The sequence below is a fragment of the Bombina bombina genome, chromosome 3, assembly GCF_027579735.1.
Source record: "Bombina bombina isolate aBomBom1 chromosome 3, aBomBom1.pri, whole genome shotgun sequence".
In the NCBI taxonomy this organism is placed as follows: Eukaryota; Metazoa; Chordata; class Amphibia; order Anura; family Bombinatoridae; genus Bombina; species Bombina bombina.
In genome coordinates this window covers 1,227,379,544-1,227,398,102 of record NC_069501.1, presented here as the reverse complement: position 1 = coordinate 1,227,398,102, position 18,559 = coordinate 1,227,379,544, and positions in this window count along the sequence as shown.

Below are 18,559 nucleotides of genomic sequence, written 5' to 3'. Positions count from 1 at the left end.
ATTAAATTAGTAAGTAAATAATCAAAACATTTGTTAATAATGTGTTTTCAATATAGTATAGGGTGAATTGAATTTTCAAATTACAATTTTGTTTGTAAAAAATTGCATTTTCCACACTTTCCCGACTTTTTCGGGATTGGGGTTGTATATGTAGATGCTTATAAAGACATAAAGAAGGAGATTCATAGACTGTCCCAAAAGAACATACATCAATTCCTGTTGCTGTCTCTTAAGTATACACAAGGTGGGTCCAATCCACTAATGAGCATAACATAACAGTGATTTACAGGCTCTGGTTATGGGATAATATTATCCAGAACAAACTTAAACAGATACCGACACTGAGAGTTTGTGGGACCTTTAAGAGCAGCCCGTGCCCAACACAGCGTATAGCTGCGCTCACTCACCACTCTTGCAGTGTCTCCAGGTAAGTCGTTACACTTGGATCCTTGCTCATTCAAAAAGCTCTTTACTGCTGATGGCGGGGTCCTGCTCCGCTGTGGAAAAGGGGTATGTATCCATGCAACCAATCAGCTCCGCTGAGATCTCCGCTAGTAGTGGCGTTTCGTTTGCAAATGAAACAGCAAAAAGGATTCGGACCTGCACCGGGTCAATGCTTAAAAGCAAATTGATGTGGAGCTTCCCTTCGCCTCAGGTTTTCCTGGTCATTATTAGAAGAACAAGTTGAAAGAAAGGGCATCCAAATACGAAGTAAAACAAACGTAGTTTATTCGTTATCCATTATAAAAGCATGGAGGTACAATGCACATAAAAACAAATGCATCAGGCTAACATGTTTCGGCCTTCTGCCGTAATCATAGCTAATAAGATACATCTGAGACACCTATTTAAAGGCCTACCTAATCTCTCATAGGTTAACCTCTAACCAATGAATATGTGTTAAATAGGGTGCAACATTTAACCCTTAACACTAACTAGCATCTGTGATCAAAAAAGACATACTTATGTCTAGAACGGAGAGTTGAAAAATTTACATAGTTGCCTATTTGTTTGTTTTCACACCATAAAGGTGTGCATATACACTAGCGAAAAGGGTTACCTAAATCACATATGTATACTTAGACATAGCATTGAAATAACAGTAGTATCCAAACAATTTAAAGATGGACAATATCAGCAATAGCTCATATGTAGATACATACTATTATCATTGTTATTATTATTTGCGGTATAATCATTTCTATCTCAGATAAAAGGTATCCAAAATAAATCAAAGTGTGTACAATCATTGTACACTAATGGTGAACTATCATGATATCTAGGGGCATATGTATCAAGCTCCGAATGGAGCTTGATGCCCCGTTTTTCTGGCGAGCCTGCAGGCTCACCAGAAACAGCAGTTATGAAGCACTGAGCAGGCGGACAGACATCGCCGGAAATCCACCCGATCGTACTCGATCGGGTTGATTGACACCTCCCTGCTGGTGGCCTATTGGCCGCGAGTCTGCAGGGGGCGGCCTTGCACCAGCAGCTCTTGTGAGCTGCTGGTGCAATGCTGAATACAGCGAGCGTATTGCTCGCCGTATTCAGTGAGGTCTGTCAGACCTGATCCAGGTCCGACAGACATTAATAACTAGAGGCCCTAGTATCTAGGGAATAGAGTTACACAATATAATAATATAGGTGTCCAATAGGGAATACTTGCAGAGGAGATACATATATACAATATTCCATACCTTGCCTGATTATTGAGAATACAAGCAGCCTTTCGTTTGTAACCTTTTGCCACAACTTCAGGTCCATTACCAATTCCTAGAACCCTCAGGGGATCTCTATCAACTATCTACAGTTTGACCTTGTGGATCTACTTTTGTTCCAGAGTGATTATCTTTATGCCCTATTTACCTGTGCACAACCGCTACTGGAAAATCCATTTGCAGCTCTCCCTTTGCAGCGCCTGTCAGTTTCCATCACTGACCGCGATACCACAGCTACTCTCCAACTTCTGTTTCTGCTAACCGGAAGTGAGTCACACATTCACCGCAAGCCTTCAATACAGCACCGCTGCTCCTCCGTGAAGCCTCTCAGGTAAAACGTTCCTGTAACTTTCTATCTGCTTACAGCTTACTAGGATATGTCCTCTTACTCAGCTACCATTACTCCAAAGTTAATCCGGACTACCTGCTACTCCTCAGCTCTGTGTAAGTTACATTCCTGTTTCCAGACTCAGCTGTTCATAAGTTTATTTATCAACCTGAGACAGACTGTGTGTTTGAGACTGTAAATATTTTATCGGGTGAATGTGTGTGAAGGATTCTACTTTACTATCTGGAATACAACTGTGACATTTGATTACTATAGTGAATTCATTCAATAACCTTGTTCATTATACTTCTGTTTAGAGGTAATTTGTGTTACCTTGTATCCACTCCTACTGGCAATTAATTGCTCACTGTTTCCTTTTCTGACCAAACTGAGTCTGTGTTTGCAGAAATTGTTAGACAAAAGAGCTACATTTAAACCTTTTCTGGTAACTCAGCACTGGATTCATTACAGTTATATACATTAACCAGGTAAAATTCTAAAAAAAAAGCACAAAGAAATATTATACCTTATTACATAATGAAATAGTACATAGATAGTTGCATAACACATATGTGTATAAACTGAACATTAAGATGAAAATACCCTCGGTATTATAAAGGCAATAATACATATTGTCATACATGTAAAATAGTAATACACATATTTGTTAGCTATGCCTATATGCAAATGTAAATATTTGGACTGCATGTATTATAAAGTGTAAGATAGCTATATATCAAAATAGCTATATATCAAAAATAGGGGGAAAGGTGAATATAAGGATCAGTCACTTCCAATAATTAATCAAATCATATTCAGAGTTTAGTCCTTTAGGGACCCTGGTTTGGAGTCTGAAGACCCATTCTATAGCTTGCCATCTTAAGGTGTTATTGTTCTTATTATGGATATGTTTGAAATGTTTCACCAGAGGTGTTGTTGCTTCCCCAATTTTGATCGTGGACAGATGATTTCTGATCCTAGTATTTACGTCTGTAGTAGTGAGACCTACGTATTGTAGATTACATTGGATGCAAGTTAACACATAAATAACATAGGAGGATGTACAGTTGAGGCAGGAGAAGATATTAAATTCCTTACCTGTTATTTATCAATGACATTTGTCAGAAAAAATACCAAATTTGCAGGGTCTACATCCTATCTCGGTGTGCTTTATCATTCTTGTGACCTTTAAGAAGAGAAGTTATATAGGAAGGCAATCACCAGAAACACCCTCTTTCATGCCAAAAGTTGCCACCCCAAGCATGTACCCTTAGCGGTTGTTAAGGGTCAGCTAATCAGACTAAAAAGAAATTGTACTGAGCATTAGGGATTGGCGAATGTTTCTAATAATTCAAAATTTAAAATAAATTTTGATACATTCATTCGTTCATTCGAATCGAATTTAAAATGTTTATATAACATTCTAACATTCTATTTTCGAATTTTCGTTTTTGAATTTTTCAATAAAATTCGAAAATATTCGTTCAAATAATAGAATGTTTAGTTATGTATTCATTCAATTTCGAAATGTTATATTCTAATTCGAATGTGACATTCGAATGTGACATTCAAATTTGAAATAGTATTTCTAGTCTACAACTCTGTTTAACAAATGTAATATTCGAATTCGAATGCTACATTCGAATTCGAATGTAACATTCGAATTTGAAATAGAATTTCTAGTCTAATACTTTGTTTTAAATGTGATATTCAATTCGAATGTGACATTCAAATTCGAAATAGTATTTCTAGTCTAATACTGTGTTTTATAAATGTAATATTCAAATTCGAATGTGACATTCCATTTGAATGTGATATTCGATTTGAATGTGACATTCAAAATAGTGTTTCTAGTCTACAATTGTGTTTTATAAATGTAATATTCGAATTTGAATGTGATATTCGAATGTAACATTCGAATTCGAATGTGACATTCGAATTCGAATGTGACATTCGAAAACTGTAAATAACATTCGAAAATTGAATTTTTAAGAATATTCATTCTTATCAACATTCTATTATGTAAATCGAATTTCTACAATAACATTCGTTCTAACATTCGAATTCGGATATAAACACATTCGCCCATCCCTACTGAGGAGTCTGCTTATTAGAAAAAATGTACAGACTTGTGAAATAGATTACTATCTAGAGGTTATCCAAAAGGTGTACTGGATAGGGCTTTAACTCAGGTAGATCATATAGACAGAACTTCTCTTCTTAAAGGTCACAAGAATGATAAAGCACACCGAGATAGGACCGATCAAGGACCGATCAAGGTAGGGTGACTTTTGTTACAGAATACAGTGAGGAGTATAATGCTATATGTAAGATAGTAAAGAAACATTTTCAATTGCTTGCAGCGGATGATAAACTCACTGATTGTGTAGAAAAAGGGCTCCGCTGTTCATACAGAAGGAGTGGAACTATAGGCAACTACTTGTCCCTTCTGAGCTACCTATCTTATCTCAACCATCTCAGAGCTCTTGGCTCAGGCATAGGGGGATGTACAAGTGTGGGAGAGCAAGATATAGACCCTGCAAATTTGGTATTTTTTCTGACAAATATCATTGATAACTTACAGGTGAGGAATTGAATATCTTCTCCTGCCTCAACTGTTCATCCTCCTATGTTATTTATGTGTTAACTTGCATCCAATGTAATCTCCAATACGTAGGTCATACTACTATAGACGTAAATACTAGGATCAGAAATCATCTGTCCACCATCAAAATTGGGGAAGCAACAACACCTCTGGTGAAACATTTCAAACATATCCATAATAAGAATAATAACACCTTAAGATGGCAAGCTATAGAATGGATATAAACTCCCTCTAGAGGTGGAAACAGAGATAACCAGGGTCCCTAAAGGACTAAACTCTGATTTGATTAATTATTGCAAGTGATTGATCCTTATATTCACCTTTCCCCCTATTTTTGATATATAGCTATTTTAATGTATAGCTATCTTACACTTTATTAATACATACAGTCCAAATATTTACATTTGCATATAGGCATAGCTAACAAATATGTGTATTACTTTTTTACATGTATGACAATATGTATTATTGCCTTTATAATACCGAGGGTATTTTCACCTTAATGTTCAGTTTATACACATATGTTTTATGCAACTATCTATGTACTATTTCATTATGTAATAAGGTATAATATTTCTTTGTGGGGTCTTTTTATAATTTGACTTGGTTATTGTATATAACCTAGATAATTACAACTTTGTATTAATATTGTATATATGTATCTCCTCTGCAAGTATCCCCTATTGGACACCTATATTATTATATTGTGTAACTCTATTCCCTAGATATGCTCTCGTGAGTGATTGGCTCTCGGCAATGTGAACGTGAGGTCGCTAGAATTAATTTCGTATAAGTTAAAATTAAAACATGTGTGCTCTCACGTTTGCAACGTCGTAGTAAAAAACAGACTTTGAGAAGTCACAAATGTAAAATCACATTCCTCCCTAGATTTCAATTGAGCCGTAAAAGTTTAAAAAACCTAGCATCCACAAGTCGCACAAACACGATCTTGGTTATTTAAAAACGCAACATAAGAAGATAATATTGCATATTTCATAATCCTGTGTTCTGCACGTAGCAGAATATGTTCTATTTATTCTTAAAGAAATATTTAAATATATATCTAATGGATTTTTTTCACAAATATATTTTTATACCTATATATGTATACAGTATATATATATATATATATATATATATATATGTATATATATATATATATATATATGTATATATATATATATACTTTATATATATATATATATATATATATATATATATATATACATATATATATATACACATGATTATATATAGATATAGACATTCAGATGTATATAGGACCATCTATTTAAAAACAAAGAGCATTGAAATGTGTAATATTTACAGTAAATACATAGTTAAACACTTTATTAAATATGAATATTGCATAAATATGATTTTTCATGTTTTCAACTACTTGACTGCAAAGGGCTCCATTGCACTTAGTTACATGTATTCCCAAATCCAGAATTCCAAAATCCAAACTTCTCTGGTATCCAAACACTTGAATTAATATTTTTCTAAAAATAAAATTATCTAAAAATAAATTTTCTAATGTTACTTTGTATACAAAAGTATTATAAATAATATAAAACTATCTTTAGTTGCATGTATAAGCTGTATTGTTACATGCAAATATTGTTAAATGACATGCAATATTGTTGTTCACACTTGGTTCCTTCCCCTCTCCAAACTGTCCCATTTTAAGCATACAAATATTCTAAAATCCAAACTATTCTGGTCCCAAGCAGTTTGGATAAATTATTTTCTACCTGTAGATGTCTATATATGTATACATATGTATTTATGTGTTTATATGTGTATATATGTCTGTAAATATATAAATATACACACATATAGACATTATCAGCTAGATTACGAGCTTTGAGCGCTATAGGGAAATTAACGACCGCAACATTTTCAGCATTATATCACCTCCCTATAGCGCTGCTAGTACAGGTTTACAAAAAGCAGGCTTGTGCGGGCAACTATACTAAAGTTATTAACCCCTAAACCTAACCCTAACGTAACCCTAACCCTAAGCATAACCCTAACCCTAACATAACCCTAAGCCTAAGTCTAACCCTAACCCTAACACCCCCTAACTTAAATATAATTAAAATAAAGCTAAATAAACCTTACAATTATTAACTAGCTACCTAGTTAAAATAAATACAAAGTGTCCTGTAAAATAAAACCTAACCTGCCTTACACTAAAACCTAACATTACAATAAAATGAAATAAATGAAATTAATAAAATAAAATTTATGAACTTACACAAAAAATAAACACTAAATTACAAAAAATAAAAAACAACATTTTCAAAAATAAAAGCGAATGACTCCTAATCTAATAGCCCTATGAAAATAAAAAAGCCCCCCAAAATAAAAAAAACCCTAGCCTACACTAAACTGCCAATGGCCCTTAAAAGGGCCTTTTGCGGGGCATTGCTGCAAAGACCCACCCAAACCCCCCAAATAAAACCCCCCCAAATAAATAAACATAAGCTAAACATTGCCCTGAAAAGGGCATTTGGATGGGCATTGCCCTTAAAAGGGCATTTAGCTCTTTTACGAATTGCCCAAAACCCTAACCTAAAAAAAACCCCCACCAAAAAACCCTTAAAAAACACTAACCCCGACGATCCACTTACAGTTATTGAAGTCCAGACATCCATCCTCATCCAGCCGGTGAAGTCCTCATTCAAACGGCAAGAAATCTTCATCCAGGCGGCCTCTTCGATCTTCATCCAGTCAGCGAAGTCCTCATCCAAGCGGCAAGATGTCTTCATCCAGATGGCAACTTCTATCTCCATCCATCGGGCGCGGAGCGGATCCATCTTCAAGACATCCGGCGAGGAGCATCCTCTTCTTACGGTCATCGCCGTATACTGAAGGTTCCCTTTAAGTGACGTCATCCAAGATGGCGTCCCTTACATTCCTATTGGCTGTAAGATTTCTATCAGCCAATATGAATTAAAGGGGAAAAAATCATATTGGCTGTTGCAATCAGCCAATAGGATTGAGCTTTCATCCTATTGGCTGATCCGATCAGTCAATAGGCTTGAGCTCTCATTCTATTGGCTGATTTGTAATTTAGTGTTTATTTTTTTTTTTGTAAGTTAGTAAATTGTATTTCATTAATTTAATTTATTTCATTTTATTGTAATGTTAGGTTTTAGTGTAAGGCAGGTTAGGTTTTATTTTACAGGTAACTTTAACTAGGTAGCTAGTAAATAGTTAATAACTATTTACTAACTAGTCTACCTATTTAAAATAAATACAAACTTACCAGTGAAATAAAAATAAAACCTAAGATAGCTACAATATAACTATTAGTTATTTTGTAGCTAGCTTAGGTAAATTTTACAGGTAAGTATGTATTTAGTTTTAAATAGGAATTATTTAGTTAATAATTGTAAGGTTTATTTAGCTTTATTTTAATTATATTTAAATTAGTGGGTGTTAGGGTTAGACTTAGAGGCCCATTTATCAAGCTCCGTACGGAGCTTGAAGGGCCGTAACCCTGTCCGCCTGCTCTGATGAGGTGGACAGGAATCGCCGCAATTCAACCCGATCGAATACGATCGGGTTGATTGACACCTCCCTGCTCTTGTTAGCTGCTGGTGCAATGTTGAATACGGAGAGCGTATTGCTCTCCGCATTCAGCAAGGTCTTGCGGACCTGATCTGCACTGTCGGATCAGGTCCGCAAGACCTTTAATAAATTGGCCTCTTAGGCTTACGTTAGGGTTAGGGTTAGACTTAGGGTTAGGGTTACTTTAGGGTTAGGATTAGGGGTTAATATATTTATGTAGAGTTAGTGATGTGGGAGGTCAGAGGTTTAGGGGTTAATAGTTTATTTTAGTATATTTGGTTGTGGGGGGCTTGCGGTTTAGCGGTTAATAGGTTTATTATAGTGGCGGTGTGGGCGGACGGCAGATTAGGGGTTGATAATATTTAAATAGTGTTTGCGATGCCGGAGGGCGGCGGTATAGGAGTTAATAGGTTTATTATAGTGGCGACGATGTCGGGGTTAATACATTTATTAAAGTGTTTGCGATGCGGGAGGGCCTCGGTTTAGGGGTTAATTGGTAGTTTATGGGTGTTAATGTACTTTAACACTTTAGTTATGAGTTTTATGCTACAGATTTGTAACGTAAAACTCATAGCTACTGACTTTTGATGGCGGTACAGATCTTGTGGTTATAGAGTATACCGCTCACTTTTTTTTTCCGATTAGGATTGTGCTCTTGCTTTCACAATTAATTTCAACTTGTAATATGAGCAGAATTTAACGTGCATGTAAAAGGCCACGAAAACCCAATATCGCTCCCTTGCAAACTATATCGCGCCACTCGTAGTCTAGCCCTAAGTATACAAAGCAATGTTCTCTCCAAGACTTTTCTAATGGGTTCACCACCTGACTATAATTTTAGCCAAAAAATAAGCAAAATTAGCAAATATTTAAAATTATGTGAAATTATGCAATTACTTTGTGCTTTGGATAGCAAGACGTTTTTATAATATTAGAAAGTATTACACTGCCTCTACATGGCTATATTATAATGTTTCCCGGCTGGCTACATTTTCTGTGGAGAACACTACCAAGTAACTTTTTTCAAATGTAAAAAAATAAATAAAAAAAATTAATTAATTAATAAATTCACTTTAAACCTATTGCATAAACTAAGGATATTAACTGTTATTTATTTTGCTTGGTATATATGGATATCAATATAAACTTGCATATTTTATTTTGTTTGAAATCACCATAAGATCCACGCTAAGATTAGCATGCAATCTGGTACATCAAGTCAATGGTAAAAGGAAAAACCAGAGAATGTTTAGCTTGTCCAACATCTTTTTAGCATGTGCTATCCTAGATAGATAGCCTGTGCTAAACAAATTACAAGTTGTGAGTTATGTGTTGTGCTTGAGATTTTAGTGCGACTGAAGACCTGAAGTAAAACGTTTGAGCGCAACAGATAACAGCGCTAAAAAAAGTTAACATGACCTGACACCTTAAGTAAAGTTTTACGGCTAGAATAAAAGTATAACAGAACTTATGTAAAGCATATTAATATAAAGTATCATATATATATATATATATATATATATATATATATATATATATATATATATACAAATAAAATGTCAAATATATGTTTATTATTAGAATAAATGTATAAAAAATGTTTTAAAGGGATATGGTATATAACAAAGTAAAGTATTTGACATGGAAGTTTTTGAAATATATATGTGTGTATGTATATATTTGTATGTGACTGTGTATTTATGTTAGCGCTTTACAAATAATTGATGATGATAATGCTTTAAAAAATACAAATGTTTATAGTTTATTTTTTACCAATTAACAAATGCAAAGAAGAAAAATCTAAATCCAATCAATATTTGGTGTTGTTACCCTTCAAAAACAGCAACAGTTCTTGTAGGTAGTCTTGACACAGTTTGTTTTTTAAGGAACACGGCAGGTAGTTTGTTCCAAACATTTTGGAGAACTAACCACAGTTCTTATGTAGATTTAGGCAGCCTTGGTTGCTTCTGTCTCTTCATTTAATCCTAGACAGGCTTGATTATGTCGAGAAAAGGGTTTTGTGAGGGCCACACCATCACTTCCAGGACTCCTTGTCTCAGGATTAAGGAGACTATTAAAGGGACAGTATACACCAATTGTCATATAACTGCATTTAATAGACACTTCTATAAAGAAGAATATGCACAGATACTGATCTAAAAATCCAGCATAAAACCTTTTAAAAACTTACTTAGAAGCTCCCAGTTTAGCACTGTTGATGAGGTTAGGCTGGAACACCCAGGGAAAGGGGCTGGAAAAACATGAAGAACAGACACTCCCCTCCCCTCCTGCAAATTAAAATACTGAATATACAACCAGGAGCAGCAGGAATACATCTATAACTTTAAGGCTTGGTTAGGAGTCTGAAAATCAGCATAATGTTATAAAAAAATAAGCAAAGCTATACAGTTTTACAAAAACACTCCCAGGTGGGCTATATAAATGGATCATCTACAAAACATTTATGCAAAGAAAAATCTAGTGTACAATGTCCCTTTAATTCTAGCCTAATCCCCAACTCTATTTGCAGAAATTCAGCCCAAACATTCAAGGACCTTCTCCAATGCTTAACTGTTGCATGCAGACACTCATTCTTGTATTGCTCTCCATCATCTTTAGCCAAATTTCTGGCTTTGTTTTGGTGAGATTTGCACAGTATGTTAAAGTCACAATGGGAGCCATCTCTTTAGTTGTGATTAACTTGTTTATTTTAAAGAATATTTAACCACATTTTTTATTTTATTGGAGATATAGTTCATATTTTGAGATATGGTTCATGGAGTCTTTGAAAATGTTTTTCTAAATATGTTTTCTAAGGGTAGGCACATTGGGTGAGATTACATATACGGCGTAGGCTTCAGTGCAACTGCTGAAAATAACGCCGCCCGTAAGTTCACCTTGCATATCTTATAAATGAAATATACCGTCAGATGATAAACTGCCGTAAATCAGATAAACTGGCTATGTTCAGAAATGTGCGAAAATACACATTTCTGGAGTCGCCAGAGACTTACGGCAAATCATGACCTGCTGGAGCGTAAGAAAAAACATAAAAATATTGTATCGCACGTAGACGAATGTAAATGTTTCAAAGCTACAGGTGAAAAGTTCACCTGTAGCTACATACTTAACACGCTCTGGAGAGTGCGCTAACCCAATCCTCTTCTTGCCAGAGCCCTGGCCGAGCTAACAGAAAGCTTAGCCATTCGGCTGCCATGAACTGCACTAAAGCTAGAACAGGTTCTGGGTGCAGAGTGCGCCTAGTCTCCTGTTAGTGTGACCAGGGACCTGGCATGAAAAGGATAGGGTTAGTGCGCTCTCCAGAGCGCATAAAGGTAAGTGTTAAAGGGATAGTCTACTTGAATATTTTGATTGTTTAAAAAGATAGACATTCCCTTTATTACCCATTTTTCAGTTTTGCATAACCAACAGTTATATTAATTAATACTTTTTACCTCTATGATTATCCTTGTTTCTAAGCCTGCCCCCAGACTGCCCCCTTATCTAAGTGCTTTTGACAGGCATGCATTTTAGCCAATCAGTGCTGACTCCAAAATAACTCCACGGGAGTGAGAGCAGTGTTATCAATATGACACACATGAACTAGCACTGTTTAACTGTGAACAACTGTCAAAATGCACTTAGATAAGAGGCGGTTTTAAACTGTTTAGAAATCAGTTTGAGCCAATGGTTTAGCCTTCACAAATGAATACCAAGAGAACAAAGCAAATTTGATGATAAAATTAAATTGGACAGTTGTTTAAAATTGCATGCCCTATCTGATACATTAAAGTTTAATTTTGTCTAGACTGTCCCTTTAAGCCTTTAAAAGTAATTAAAAAAAATAAGAATAAATACTGACAAATTTAAATTTTGCTGGTGCATTAATTCGGATATTTTCCTTTAGGAAAACGAAAATCCGATTTACGGTATGAATGTGCATTCATCTGAAAATAAATGCACATCTCTATTATTTTTACAGCTACTAAATCAGTAAATGTCTTTAATTTCATAACTTAGCTCACTAATTGATAAAAGCTGTTATTGATAAAAATGGTGAGATATTCTTGTCTCTTGCATTTTATTTAATACACAATTGCAAGCACCCTTTTAACCTTAGGAAGAGTTATTTTTACATAAACTCTCCTGGAATTATCAGGTAGGGAAATAAACTAGCAAAGAAAGCTTGTTTATGTAAGTAAATATGTTTACAAAATGAATTCACTTGACTTATTATGTATACTTGTGATAATTGCATTTAATTACGTGCAATGCATGAATGCAATTTTCCAAACAAAAATCTCAACTCTTGGAATTTCACCTTAGATAATTATTTGTTTGCTCCAAATGAGCTCAGATTGCAGGGAGTATTGAGATCCACTCAAATGCAATTAAGAAAGATTAATACAAAATCTTAAAGCATTATCGGTGTCCCTTGACCTTCCCCCCATATAAATTAGCTGGAGTTCTCTAGCACATGTGAAGAAGATTAGGAATTTTGTAAACAAAACAGAGGAATTGTCCAGATGTGCTCATTTTGCTTAATTGAGGATATAAAGGTCTACGTTTGAGGAACACCTTGTTTATTCCAAATTTTCCCAAAAATATATATCCCCTACATCAATTCTTAGTTTTTCTAGAAACAGAGAAAAAAGTATTTATTCAGTTTATGTGTAATTAGTCTGTCCTCATCTGCTCCCCAAAGGAATTTTGTCTCTTGCCTAATTCCAGCTGAAACTATGCAGAATGTCATAGCTCCTAATTTAGTGTAATTTATCCACATAGAAATATTCAGTCCATGTGAATTGAATTAGAAAGTAAATTAGACTTTCCACAATAAATACATTATGAATTTACCTCCCTTGCATACATTCTATTTGAATATACCACCTAAGGTACATATTATCATATGACCAACTTAAAGGGACACTGTACCCAAAAAAATTATTTTGTGATTCACATTGAGCATGAAATTTTAAGCAACTTTCTAATTTACTCCTATTATCAAATTTTCTTCATTCTCTTGGTATCTTTATTTGAAATGCAAGAATGTAAGTTTAGATGCCGGCCCATTTTTGGTGAACAACCTGGGTTGTCCTTGGTGATTGGTGGATAAATTCATCCACCAATAAAAAAGTGCTGTCCAGAGTACTGAAACCAAAAAAAAAAAAGCTTATATGCCTTCTTTTTCAAATAATGATAGCAAGAGAACAAAGAAAAATTGATAATAGGAGTAAATTAGAAAGTTGCTTAAAAGTGCATGCTCTTTCTGAATTACAAAAGAAAAAATTTGGGTACAGTGTCCCTTTAAGAAATTCACAGTGCAAACACTTTTTTTGAACGATATGTGTAAAATTGCCAGGCTAAAGGAGAAAGGGCTGGAGAATGTTGCACATGTTTCTATTATGGTGATTGTTTGACTCAAGAAATACTTAAAGGGACAGTCAACACTCGATTTTTTGTTGTTTTAAAAGATAGATAATCCCTTAATTACAGATTCCACAGTTTTGCATAACCAACACAGTTATAATAGATACAATTTTGACCGGAATGTCCCTTTAATGACTGGTGATCAAGAAGAGATGGTAAAGGCAGAATAAAATAGGATCAATTCTTGCAGGCTCATTCAGATAACAGGCTTATGCAGGCCCTAGCCATGTTCAGCCTAGGATCTGACAATATCTATATACAACGTAGGATCAATCAGAGTTATCAGTAACAAGCAGGGGGTGTCAGATAACAGATATCCCATCTCAAATACATGGTTGTATTTCATAGAAAAATGTTTGTACAAGGAAGAGTTACAAATTACTTCCTTATATAGTAGGAAGCATACTGTGATTGGTTGTTGCTTTCCCTCTATTTGAGAGCAGTTGCCATAGCAGCACTTCCTGCATACCTATTGTAGATTAGTTATGCCTTACTCTGCTGACTTCTGCTACAAAACCATTCAGTAATGGAAATGATGTCAGTCTGTTTGTTACAGTTGTGCTCATAAGTTTACATACCCTGGCAGAATGTATGATTTCTTGGACATTATTCAGAGAATATGAATGATAACACAAAAACTTTTCTTTCACTCATGGTTAGTGTTTGGCTGAAGCCATTTATTATTATTTAACTGTGTTTACTCTTTTTAAATCATAATGACAACAGAAACTACCCAAATTACCCTGATCAAAAGTTTACATAACCTGATGATTGTGGCCTGATAACATGCACACAAATTGACACAAAGGGGTTTGAATGGCTATTAAAGGTAACCATCCTCACCTGTGATCTGTTTTCTTGTAATTAGTGTGTGTGTGTATAAAAGGTCAATGAGTTTCTGGACTCCTGATAGACCCTTGCATCTTTCGTCCAGTGCTGCACTGATGATTCTGGATTCTGAGTAATGGGGAAAGCAAAAGAATTGTCAAAGGATCTGTGGGAAAAGGTAGTTGAACTGTATAAAACAGGAAAGGTATATAAAAAGATATCCAAGGAATTGAGAATGCAAATCAGCAGTGTTCAAACTCTAATAAAGAAGTGGAAAATGAGGGGTTCTGTTGAAACCAAACCACGGTCAGGTAGACCAACTAATATTTTAGCCACGACTGCCAGGAATATTGTTTGGGATGCAAAGACAAACCCACAAATAACTTCAGGGGAAATACAGGACATGTGGTGTGGCTGTTTCAAGATGCACAATAAGGAGGCACTTGAAGAAAGATGGGCTGCATGGTCGAGTCGCCAGAAGAAAGCCATTACTACGCAAATGCCACAAAGTATTCTGCTTACAATACGCCAAACAGCACAGAGACAAGCCTCAAACCTTCTGGCACAAAGTCATTTGGAGTGATGAGACCAAAATTGAGCTTTTTGGCCACAACCATAAATGCTACATTTGGAGAGGAGTCAACAAAGCCTATGATGAAAGGTACACCATTCCTATTGTGAAACACGGAGGTGGATCGCTGATGCTTTGGGGATGTGTGAACTATAAAAGCACAGGAAATTTGGTCAGAATTGATAGCAAGATGAATGCAGTATGTTATCAAACAGAACGCCTCATTTTCCACTTCTTGATTAGAGTTTGAACACTGCTGATTTGTATTCCTTGGATATCTTTTTATATCCCTTTCCTGTTTTATACAGTTCAACTACCTTTTTCCCACAGATCATTTGACAATTCTTTTTCTTTCCCCATGACTCAGAATCCAGAAACGTCAGTGCAGCACTGGATGAAAGATGCAAGCGTCTGTCAGGAGTCCAGAAACTCATTGACCTTTTATACACACACACACTAATTACAAGCAAACAGATCACAGGTGAGGATGGTTACCTTTAATAGCCATTCAAACCCTTTTGTGTCAACTTGTGTGCATGTTATCAGGCCAAAATCACCAGGGTATGTAAACTTTTGATCAGGGTCATTTGGGTAGTTTCTTTTGTCATTATGATTTAAAAAGAGTAAACACAGTTAAATAATAATAAATGGCTTCAGCCAAACACTAACCATGAGTGAAAGAAACTTTTTTGTGTTATCATTCATATTCTATGAAAAATGGCCAAGAAATCATAAATTCTGCCAGGGTATGTAAACTTATGAGCACAACTGTATGTACTTTCTTACTGGCACCGTAGTTGTCAAAAGATAACTTGGCCCCAAGCAATATTATGTGTAATTTTTCTTACCCGCTAAACATTTGCTCCCCTATAAATGTAAATTACTTTTTAAATTGCTTCAGAGAGATAAAAAAATGTTGAACTTCTTTATAGTAGCACCATTGAAGAGGTTACAACCATGGCTATCAGTCTCTTAACCTTTTCATCCATAAGTATTTCATGCACTAGAGTATTTCATTTTGTTACTGCCCTAGGTACTGGGAAAACCACTGCCTTTAAAGCCCCATAACCTTAGATCATATTTGCCTATTATTTTTCTCACAATAGGAGGCCTGTGATGCATGAAGAGGCCTTAAGCCTTAAGACCTGACTAGTACTGCTTATTATAGGCTCATATTCCAATCCATTTAGGAATTGCTGTTTGGTTTTGGCTTTCTTGTCTATAGCATTCTCAGCCATTCAAACAAAACATTTTAATAAGTTATTTCATATTGTATTATAACCATTACACTTGGTTGAAAGAGACAGTGTAGTCAAAATAAACTTTCATGATTCAGATAGGGCATGTCATTTTAAACAACTTTTCAATTTACTTTTATCATCAAATTTGCTTTGTTCGCTTGGTATTCTTTGTTGAAATCTAAACCTAGGTAGGCTCAAATGCTAATTTCTAAGATCTTGGAGGGCGCCTCTTATCTTAGTGCATTTTGACAGTTGTTTACAGCTAGACAGCGCTAGTTCATGTGTACCATATACAGTAGATAACATTGTGATCACTCCCGTGGAATTACCTAGGAGTCAGCATTGATTGGCTAAAATGCAAGTCTGTCAAATTAACTGAAATTAGGGGGCAGTTTGCAGAGGCTTAGATACAAAGTTATCACAGAGGTAAAAAGTATAGCAATATAATCGTGTTTGTTATTCAAAACTGGGGAATGGGTAATAAAGGGATTATCTATCTTTGTTCACTTGGTATTCTTTGTCGAAATCTAAACCTAGGTAGGCTCAAATGCTAATTTCTAAGATCTTGGAGGGCGCCTCTTATCTTAGTGCATTTTGACAGTTGTTTACAGCTAGACAGCGCTAGTTCATGTGTACCATATACAGTAGATAACATTGTGATCACTCCCGTGGAATTACCTAGGAGTCAGCATTGATTGGCTAAAATGCAAGTCTGTCAAATTAACTGAAATTAGGGGGCAGTTTGCAGAGGCTTAGATACAAAGTTATCACAGAGGTAAAAAGTATAGCAATATAATCGTGTTTGTTATTCAAAACTGGGGAATGGGTAATAAAGGGATTATCTATCTTTTTTTAAAAATAAAAATTCTGGAGTAGATTGTCCCTTTAAATATACTGGATAAAGAGATGAAAATTTCTAAGACTATTCTTCTTTTTTTTTATGGGCTATCACAAACATTCATGGAAGCAAAATTTCTATGCAGAATCTGAAAACATGGTGGCTAATTCATTATTATTATAAGATATGTTTGAATGTAGGTTATCCACTTGGTCAATAATATAAATTTACAATGTATGCAATTAACAATTTCTTATCACTCTGTGTAATTTTATAATTTACCTTTTTTTTAACATCTATACAATTAAGTGTAATGATAAATAAACATTTGGATGATCATATTTCAGGTATATACACATTTTATAAAAAAATGTATTAATGTGAACTCAGCATGCGCAAAACATGTAATCATTTAAATCAGGGATGGTCAACTTGAAGCCTGTGGGACTACACTAGTCTTTGTGGTTACTGGTAAAACTCAAAACATCTTCGGCATTTGGTGGGGCGACGTTGGTACCCTCCAGCGTTTTGTGCTGGAATTGAATTCTGCAACAAGGAACATGAAATTCACATTATCCTGGAGTGGGGAATCTATAAACGTTTTGGATACTAAGGTATACAAGGATGGGGGGGGTGCTAAAAACTGATTTGTATAGTAGGACACAGATAAGAATAGTCTCCTTCACTATACCAGTGTTCATGCCCCAGCATTAATTAAGTCATTTCCCTTTAGCCAAATGTTGAGGGTGAGAAGGATTTTGAGAGATGATGCCTTAGCCCGGGTAAGGCTTAAGGAAATTGGAGATAGATTTGTAGAGCAAGGTCCACAGAATATGATAGATTATGTCATTAAAAAGGTACTGAAACTACCAAAAGGAAGGGTCAATAAAGAGAATAGCATAAAGAAGAAAGACGTATTTATTTCAGAATATAATGCCTACAGCCCAAGAATTCAAATAATTATACAAAAGCATTGGCACATTTTAAGTGAGCGTAACCCTGAAGTGAATGCCTTTAAACAGCCGCCCATGCCTGCATATACTAGACTCCCCAGCCTAAGAGATAAGATAATCAGGGCTGATGTGGGTAGTAAAAAGAAGACTAGACAGGGCTTTATAACTGCAAAGAATAATGGCTGTTAATCTTGTCTTAATTGTTCAAATTGTAACAATTTAATTAAAGGAGATAGTTTTACTCACCCCTTAACGGGTCAGAAATTCAGAATTAAAGGGTACTATAATTGTAATGCCACCTTTGTAGTATATTTGATCAAGTGTCTGTGTGGCATAATTTACATTGGCGAGACAACCCAACGGGTCAGGGATAGAATCCTACAACATAAATCAAATATTAGGAACAATGACCTTAATGCCCCTGTAGCATACCACTTTTTGGAGAAAGGCCATACTATCTCACAATTG